The sequence below is a fragment of the Artibeus jamaicensis genome, unplaced genomic scaffold (genome assembly GCF_021234435.1).
Source record: "Artibeus jamaicensis isolate MK-2021 breed Jamaican fruit bat unplaced genomic scaffold, CSHL_Jam_final contig_387, whole genome shotgun sequence".
NCBI classification, from domain to species: Eukaryota; Metazoa; Chordata; class Mammalia; order Chiroptera; family Phyllostomidae; genus Artibeus; species Artibeus jamaicensis.
Genome location: NW_026521812.1, coordinates 1,297,843 through 1,306,553, shown reverse-complemented (window position 1 = coordinate 1,306,553; position 8,711 = coordinate 1,297,843).

Sequence of the window (8,711 nt, the reverse complement as noted above, 5' to 3'; positions counted from 1 at the left end):
GCTCAGTACTTCTCCATCTTCAATGTACAGGTGAACCACCTGGGGGTCTTGTTAAAATACAGATTCGGATTCCACAGGTCTGATTCAGGTCGTGGCTTGAGACACTATGTTTCTAACAAGATACTTGGGGTTGTCAGTGTCACTGGTTCTAGGGCCACACTTTGAATAGGCAGACCTTGGCTCCATCTAGTATAAGTTTTGGGGAATATTTTGCTAGATGTGTTTATGATACCACTATCTTAGTACACTCAGGCTGCTATAACAATATGTCATGGATTGGGTGGCTTAGGAAAAACAATTTTATTTCTCACAGTTTTGAAGGCCAGGAGTCTGAGATCAGGATGCCATCATGGACCGCTGAGGGCTCTCTTCTAGGTAGCAGTCTTCCTGTCGTAATGTCACATGATGGAAGAGGAAGGGATCTCTCGGGAACCTCTTTTATAAGGGCACTAAATCCCACTCGTGATTTAAGCACCTCCCAAAGGTCCAACCTCCTAATACCATCACCTTTCAGAGTTAGAATTTCAACATCTGAATTTTGGGGCATCATAGCGCTCACTATAGGAAAGGCCCTTCCAGTCACTGTAAGAATGCACAAATAAATAAGAGCTGATCTTTGCTGTTTAGGAGTTTATGGAGTAGGATAGAACATAATACTCAGTTCAGTTCAATAAACATTTTTGTAGCAGCCGCCACAGGTTGGGTGACCCAGGAAACAGTCTGTGGGGGGAGATTAGGACACAAGACATGCCCTTGTATGCTTTTTGGGTAGCCTCTTGAAAGAGAGGTGGAGGAGACAGGACTGGGCAGAGGCAGAAGCTGAACTGTGATCGCTGTAAAGGCTTCAGAGGCCCCTGGGTCTGCAATGGCCCTTCAGAGTTATCTTGAGTTGGTGTTGCAGACTCTGTCCAGCAGAGTCCGCCTGTTGTGGTTAACATGAGAATCAATGCACAGGCGACAACAATCCTGTGTGGAAAAAGGGAACAGGCACGACTACTCTCTCAAGGGGAGAGTGCCTATGGTGCCTCGGCCACTCCCTCAAGAGGGGAGCGCCACGACCCTTGCCTAGACAGGCTTTTATTGTTTTCCTTGGGTCTTACATCATAGAAAGATTTATTATCTATCACACAGAACATTATTGTCTACATTTTAGGTACAATGAAGAAATAAAAATAACATGCAGAGGGGGGTGGCAATGAGCTGATTAGCTCTGTCCTTGGGAGAGCTCACACAGGCTTTGGAAGTTACCTTGAGGATAAACAATATACATTTGTTGCTTTAGACCAGGGTGAGGGAGTTTTAGCAAGAACAAGCCATAACAGTCTGTGAGTATTTTCTAGGCCTGATTCCCACAGGAAAACTCGGTTTGAAGGTCTGGCTCCTGCCCACCACTTCGCTTCTGTAGGTTTTCCATACAGAGCTGAGTCACATTGCCAGGCCAAGACAAGCCGGTCCCCTACAAGTTGGTATGACTAGCTGGGCCTTCAATTGCCAGCATTGGTCAGACATTGGATGCAAATCATTCCTGAGAGTGCACATGATTTGGGGATGTCCATTTTTCTTTTTTTTAACTGAGGCATTCTCCGAAGAGTGCCGAGAGCTGAGGGTTTCTGCCAGTGATGGGGACTTGAGAGGCTAAGGCTTCTATTTCTCCCATCCAAGTACTAACCAGGCCCGACCCTGCTTAGCTTCCGAGATCAGGCGAGATCGGGCGTGTTCAGGGTGGTATGGCCGTAGACTAAGCCTTCTATTTCTGAAGGGGGATCTGCGCAGGGCTTCAGGGTCAGCCCCTACTACAGCAGACTGTCCTTGTGAAGCACTGTGCGAGTCACTTGTAGACTAAAGATACTTATTAACTCACTAAGTACTATTGGGTGCCACTGTGCGCTTGTCCAACATTGCTGCACACCGAGATATAGACCTGGACAAGACGGATAAACGCCTGCCCTCCTGGAACTCACATCTACTGAGGGATTAAACAAGCATTAATCAAACTATTACACAAATAGTTATTGAAAGTGTGGTCATCGTTATCAAGGAGGGCAATGGATTTACAGGAGCGTAAACAGAGACTTAGCTTAGTCTAAGTTTTAAGAAAATTCTTAAGGCAGTTACAATTATGTTATGAGGTGAAGGATAAGGGAGAATTAGCCTGGATAAAGCTGAGGGGTGGGGTGGGGAGTCATAAGTTAGTAAGAGAGGTAGGAGGATGATCAGTAAAATATATTTAAAAATCCAATATATAGATTTTATATAGCTACACAGAAAGCAAATGAGCAGTGCCCATTTCCTTGGTAAAAACCCAGTGCCTAATGGCTGAAGAATATCCCAGTATAAGTTGGTCCTACTCTTTCCTCTGTCCAGTTTTTACAAACCAGTGCGGGGTAAGGGGTGGATAATTCCAGAGCCGTGCAAACTGAAGTGCTGCTCAGGGGCAAGGCTACAGTTTGTAGTCCACACTCAACACAGCCCAGAGGAAGGAAGTTGAAAGGACAACTATTTGAATGGGGACAGGACTGGGTGTGCAGCGAAAACTGTGTATGTTTGTCTCCTGGTGCTGTGCATTTCCTTCTCCTCTTCACTGGAGCAGAAACGCCTGCCAGTTTCCCTTCAAAAGAGGCAGAATGAAAAGTCTGTGGCATTTAGCTCTAAATTCTGATGCTCTATAAATTATAGCCAATCTCCCTTCTCACTCTATCCATGCCTCCACACTGCCCCTTTCTTAGCTCTGTTTTTGCCACAGCACTTACTATCATTCACAAATATGTATTATATATTTGTAATATATGGCAGTCAGCATTACCCAAAGAGAACAACTGCACCTAGACAAGTGTCTAATCATTCCATTAATATTGAATGAGTGTTCAATATTTTGCAAAAAGTCTTCTAGTAGATGGCTTATCTTTGAGCACTGCCAAAGATAGATGCCATATGCAAGATAATGACTGTGACAGACACTTTCCATTAGGTGACCACTAATAACCTTTCTCACTATCTTTGCACCTTGTGGGCTTCTCACGATAGATGCTCTCAATGCTCAATACTCACTTTCCCAGCATTCGTGGGAGTTAAGCATAGTCCTATGACACAGTTGTAGTGGATGAGACCTAAGCAGGAGTCTTCCTGCGTGCATGCTTGCACGTGCAACAGATACAATAGGAGAGCTTGCTGCCCTTGCCCCTTCTCATATCTGCCTGCCTTCAGTGTGGACACGTGCTGCCTGGTTCTGCAGCAGCCATCTTGCAACCCGGAGGCAACACGATTGAGGATAAAAGTATCAACAGCTAAATGGAAGAATAGAAAGATAAGCCTGAGGTGTTGATTTTAGCCTCGAGCAGCTGTGCCAATGTCTGCAATGATCTACTGCTGGACTATTGTTATAGAACAAAAAATAAAGTCTTACTGATTTAAGCCATGGTTGGTTTTCCATAAACTGAGGTGAAGTTTTTCTCTCTCGGTGCCAGGCCAATCTAGCTAAATTCACTTTCAGAGAGCTGGAATGCAAACCACAGTGGAAGGGAAGCTGGCTGAGGGGAAGGGGGGAAAGAGAAAAGAAGAAACCACCAACTCAAGGACAGAAAGTAGGACACTAGGAGAGTAAGCAAAGAAGAACCCTGTTGAGGAGAAAACGAGTGGCCCAGGTCTTGGAGCTGCAGCTGCCGCCAGAAACCTGGCAGCACTTTTTGTACCCTGAACAGTGTCCCCTCACTGCAGCCCCAAAGGACCAGCTCACAGGTGACTGCTTCCTCTTCTGACTTTCCCACACAGCTTCACCAGACTCACCTGTCACTAAGGGTAATCTGAGTGTCTCTGTCCTTGTGACTAAAGGAGCCCACCCTTTCTAGGTGGGGCAGTCACGTGTGGTCAGTCTCATAAAGGAATGCGACCATGGTCTTCTAGAAAACACTCTTCACATCACATAAAACACTGGTCCAGAGAAACTTGCTGCTAAAAAAGGACTAAGCCACGTGGAGAAGCAGGCAGTTTGTCTTCAGTAGCTCACGCTTCCTCTCTCAGGGCTTCTTCCTCTTTGTCTAAGTGCTTTCCTTCACCACCCTAATGTCCAGGGCCCTCTTGCTGCTTTTTACATACCCAGAGTCCACCTACTTTGAGAACCTAGAACTGCACTGGTTCATCAGGCTTCAGCTTAAGGCTTCTCTCCATCTTGATCTTCGTTCAACATTTAGGTATACAGATCCGTAATCTGCAGGCAGAGGTAAAAAGAAAAGGATCCTGGGCTCTTACTGTTCGGGCTGTAAATACCTTTCTCCAGAGGGAAGGTAAGACTCGAGTATCCAGCTTTACATCCCAGGAAATGCCTCCATTGTCCCGGGATGGGGCGGAGTGAGAGTCCTCATTTCTCCTTGACATAAAACACACACGCACACACGCACACACACACACACACACACACACACACACACAGAGGCAGGACTGGGGAGGTAAATCTCTCTGGAATTCCTGTCCGGTAGTCACTTCTAAATTCAGTCCATGGTTGTTCTTTTAGCTTAGATCCCAAATGTCAGTAAAATTTGCTCAGAAAATTTAACTGTACAGAAATGAAAATTTTCTGTAGAGCCCACAGTTCCCAGATGAAACAGAGGCCACCGTCTTGAGTATTGCACACATTGCTTAATTTGTGCTGCCTTCTGGGTTCCTGTAGGCATTTGAGTTCAGGACCACTACCTCACGTCATCCATTACTCAAGTTAACTTTTAATGATAGCTTGCCACCAGGCTATCATTAAAGAGAATTGAAACATGTTAAGTGTGTGAATGAAGAATGTGTGATTTTTTCAGACTAGAAATAAAAATGAAAATAAAATTTTTACTACTTGCTATGGACTGAATGTGTCTCCCAAAACTCATGTAAGTCCTAACTCCTACAATTATGGTATTTGTGGCTGGGGCCGTTGAGATGTGATTAGGTCATGAGGGTGAAGCCCTTAAGAATGGGGTTAAAGCCCTTATAAAAGAGACCCCGGAGAGCTCCCTTGCCCTTTGACCATGTGAGGACACAGTGAGAAGATGATGGCTCTCTATGAGCCAGAAAGTGGGCCCTCACCAGCCACTGAACCTGCAGGTGCCTTGATCTTGGACTTCTGAGGCTCAGAAGTATAAGAAATAAGTTTCTGTTGTTTATAAGCTACCTAGCCTATGGTATTCTGTTAGAGTGGCTGGAACAGACTAAGGCACGATTTCAAATTATGTATAGAAAAATTTTCCCTACGTGGAAATGTATCGTGGATAAGTGTGTTCGTCTTGTTACAGCCATAGTTTAGGAGTGAACGAGACAGCCTGTCCTTCAGGCCATCCATCAGCAGGCATTTTATGGGAGAGACAGTCTAGTACAATAAAGAGCAGGAAGCTTCTGGAGCTGGACCGCCTGGGTTTAATGTGTCCGCCATGATTAACAGTAACCTTGGGGAAGTTACTCACCTTCTCTGCACCTGCACTTCATTACCTGTGAGTGGAGATAGAATGACGTGCACCGAACAGGATCTCTGTAGAGGTGAAGCGAGGCGACTGTGAGCAGTGCTCAGCCCCAGGCTTGATGGGAAAGCATATAAACACCAGTTGTGCATTATTATTTGCTAGATCATCCCGCCACAGCAATTTAAAGAAAATAAGCTATAATTCTCTCTCTGAAGGAATTTACTCCGAGAGAGACTAAACATGGCATTATACCTTTGTCCTGCAATAGAAATTTTGCCAGCTCAGGTAAGAACCCAGCAGAGAGTAGTCAGTCCTGTTTGAAAAGAGGAATAATCAGGAAATTATTTACAGCTAAATCCTGAAACTAGTTTCTATTCTCACCCAGGGCACCTAGCAACCACAAAGTGGTGGCGAAGAAAAGAAAACAAAAAATTTAACAGTATGTCTTTTTGTATAGATGAATAAGAAATGACTGTCTCTGATCCAAAAAAATGTTTATTGCCTTAGACTTCAGTGATTGTAAGTAACAAACTGGTCGGCATCATCAGCTTGCATCTCCCCCATTTCTGCCTTTTATAGCTCCTGCACCCACAGACCTGCCAGCTATGTGCCCCCACTCCATATTCCTTAGTCAAGTACATCAGCAGTCTGGTAGAAGACCATCACAGAAGTGTGCTTTAAAAAAATGGATGTATTAATATATAATGATATGTTAGTTTCAGGTGTTCAACATGAAAATTCAATATTGGTATGTATTGTGAAAAATCATCACCATTATAAATTTAGTTAACATCCATCTCTATACATAGTTACAAATCTTTTTTCTTGTGATGGAACTTGTAAGGTCTACTCTCTTAGCAATTTTCAAATGTGCAATATAGTATTACTAACTATAGCCAGCAGGCTGTACTTTACACCCCTATGATTTATTTATTTTATAGCCAGAAGTTTGTACATTTGATCCCTTTACCAATTTTGCCTACTCTTCACCAGTCTGTTCCCTGTATCTATAAAGGAGCTTGCTTATTGAGATCAAGATATAATGAAGCCAACACTACCCCTTGGGCTGGAAGAGGGAAGAATAAGTTAATAATGACCTGAGTGGAGACATTGGCATGATTTTTAAACTGCATCAAAAGGAGAGGAATGGTTATAACGAAAACACAGGGAAAAATGGGGAATGCAAAATTGTTCAGTGTGTCTCCAGCAGAATCCCATCAAAGATGTCCTTTCCTAATTATGTATATGCCTAGTTTCTTTGCCAGAGAATACAGGGGTTAACCAAGGGTGTGGGAAACTGGACTGCCTAGGTTCAAATCCCAGCCCCATCATTTACTAGCTTTGTGACTTTGGATAAGTTCTTATACCTCTATGTGTCATTTTCTGATCTGCGAAATGTGCGTGATAGTCATACTCACATCATAGGGCAGATGTGAGAATTCAGCGAGTGTGTGTGAGTATAATGCAGTGCCTGGCACAGAGGAAGTGCTTTAGAAATCAGCCAGTATTTCTCTTTTTTTCAGCATCATCTGGTAACAGTTTTATCCTCTTTGCTCTGTCCCTCACTCCCAACACACTCTATATGCAAGCCCACCCCACTTTGACCTTCCTGCCATTAACTTTCATTATTTAGAGGGGCTGAAACCGAGACTGGCAGGTGGTGGTGGGTGAAACCACTTGACTCACCAGACTGCGTGAAAACAAACGAGCCTTGGATGATCACAAAATATTAGGGACTTGCTGGGTGCATCATAGAATGTTCAGGAGCCTTACATTGGTGCTGGAGGATCCATGATAGGCAGCATGGCCAGGCCATTATTGGAGCCTCATTCAATTAGTTGAGAGTCTTAATAGAATAATGACTGGCCTCCCCCTACAAGAAGGAATTCTACCAGCAGACAGCCTTTGATTGCACAATGTGCAGCCTCTGAACTGCACATTGATTTTTCCTTGGATCTCCAGGCCGCTGGCTGCCCTGCAGGTTTTAGACTTGCCAGAATCCATAGTCACATGAGCCAGTTCCCTAAAACCAATCTCTGGCTCTCTTTCCCCAGCCCAAGGCCCACCCCCCCCTATTGGTTCTGTTATATGGGGAATCCTGACTTATACAATGATGCTTACTGTTTCCCAAGTTTAACTGGTGACTTAATACACTATGATGCTAGCTAGCTCTCTCTGACCAAGCCTAAGAAGGTGTGAGGATCTGAGTGAACACTGTGGTTGTCTCCTTAACGTCTACCCCAGACTTCCCCTGCTGCATAGCCAACAGGGGTTTTGCTTCACACGAAGTCTGACAATTTAAATGTAAATCTCATAAAAAAAAACATCCTCACAGAAATGTCCAGAAAAATGTCTGACCAACTACCTGAGCACTGTGGCCCACTCAAGTTAACATAAAATTAACCATCACAGCTATCCTGTTTGTTCTGCAAAACTGAAAAAGATTCTTTTGTTTTTTGTTTTTGTCAAGATAGACACTAAATACAAAGACAGATTCTGAGCACTTTCTCAGGCTAATACCATCCATGGGCACATAGATTTTCCCCCTCACTCGGGTGTTGGTTGACGACATGGGCAGAACCGGCTTTTCCTATTCAGTTTGGGAGAACTTGTCCCTGGGCAGGTGAGGAAGGAGTTAGACACTGACACAGAAGCAGGCCTGGGACAGTGAGAAAAGACCTGGCTGCCTAGTCCCACAGCTGAAATTGCCCCAGTTACCTCTGGAAAGAAACAATCCAGTGGAAAACGAGTGAGTATTATCAACTTCAGGAAGAAAATTGGTGTCTGGAACACCAGACATTCTGGGTGTGATAACACAGGACAATGGGAAATTGAGGCAGGAGAAATGAGAAGGGTGGGAAGTGTCATGAACTTGCCTTGCGGGACATGGGCTCCACTTCTCACTAGATGAGGGTGAGAAATACATCTATGTATTTCTTCTAGGAAAAACCAGGAGAATTTTTTGATGGTAAACATTGTTCTCATTTTCTCTGTTGAAAAAATTAGGGAGGCTTTGAGTGAGAGCCTAGAAGTTTAGATAGCTATAACGATGAGTTTCATTTTTAGAAGGTGTGAAATTCTAATCATTACTTCATTATCACTTCAAAAGATCTGGTTTTTCAACTTTGTGGCTTTGCAGGCGTGTGTTGAAGAGTCAGCAGTGAAGAGGAGCTGTGGAGGCTGTTGGGCTGTGGGGACTGTTGAACTCTGGTTGTAGTTTTCAGCTAGAAAACTCACTGTAAACATTGCTTTGGTCCTCATTTATATAAACAGACT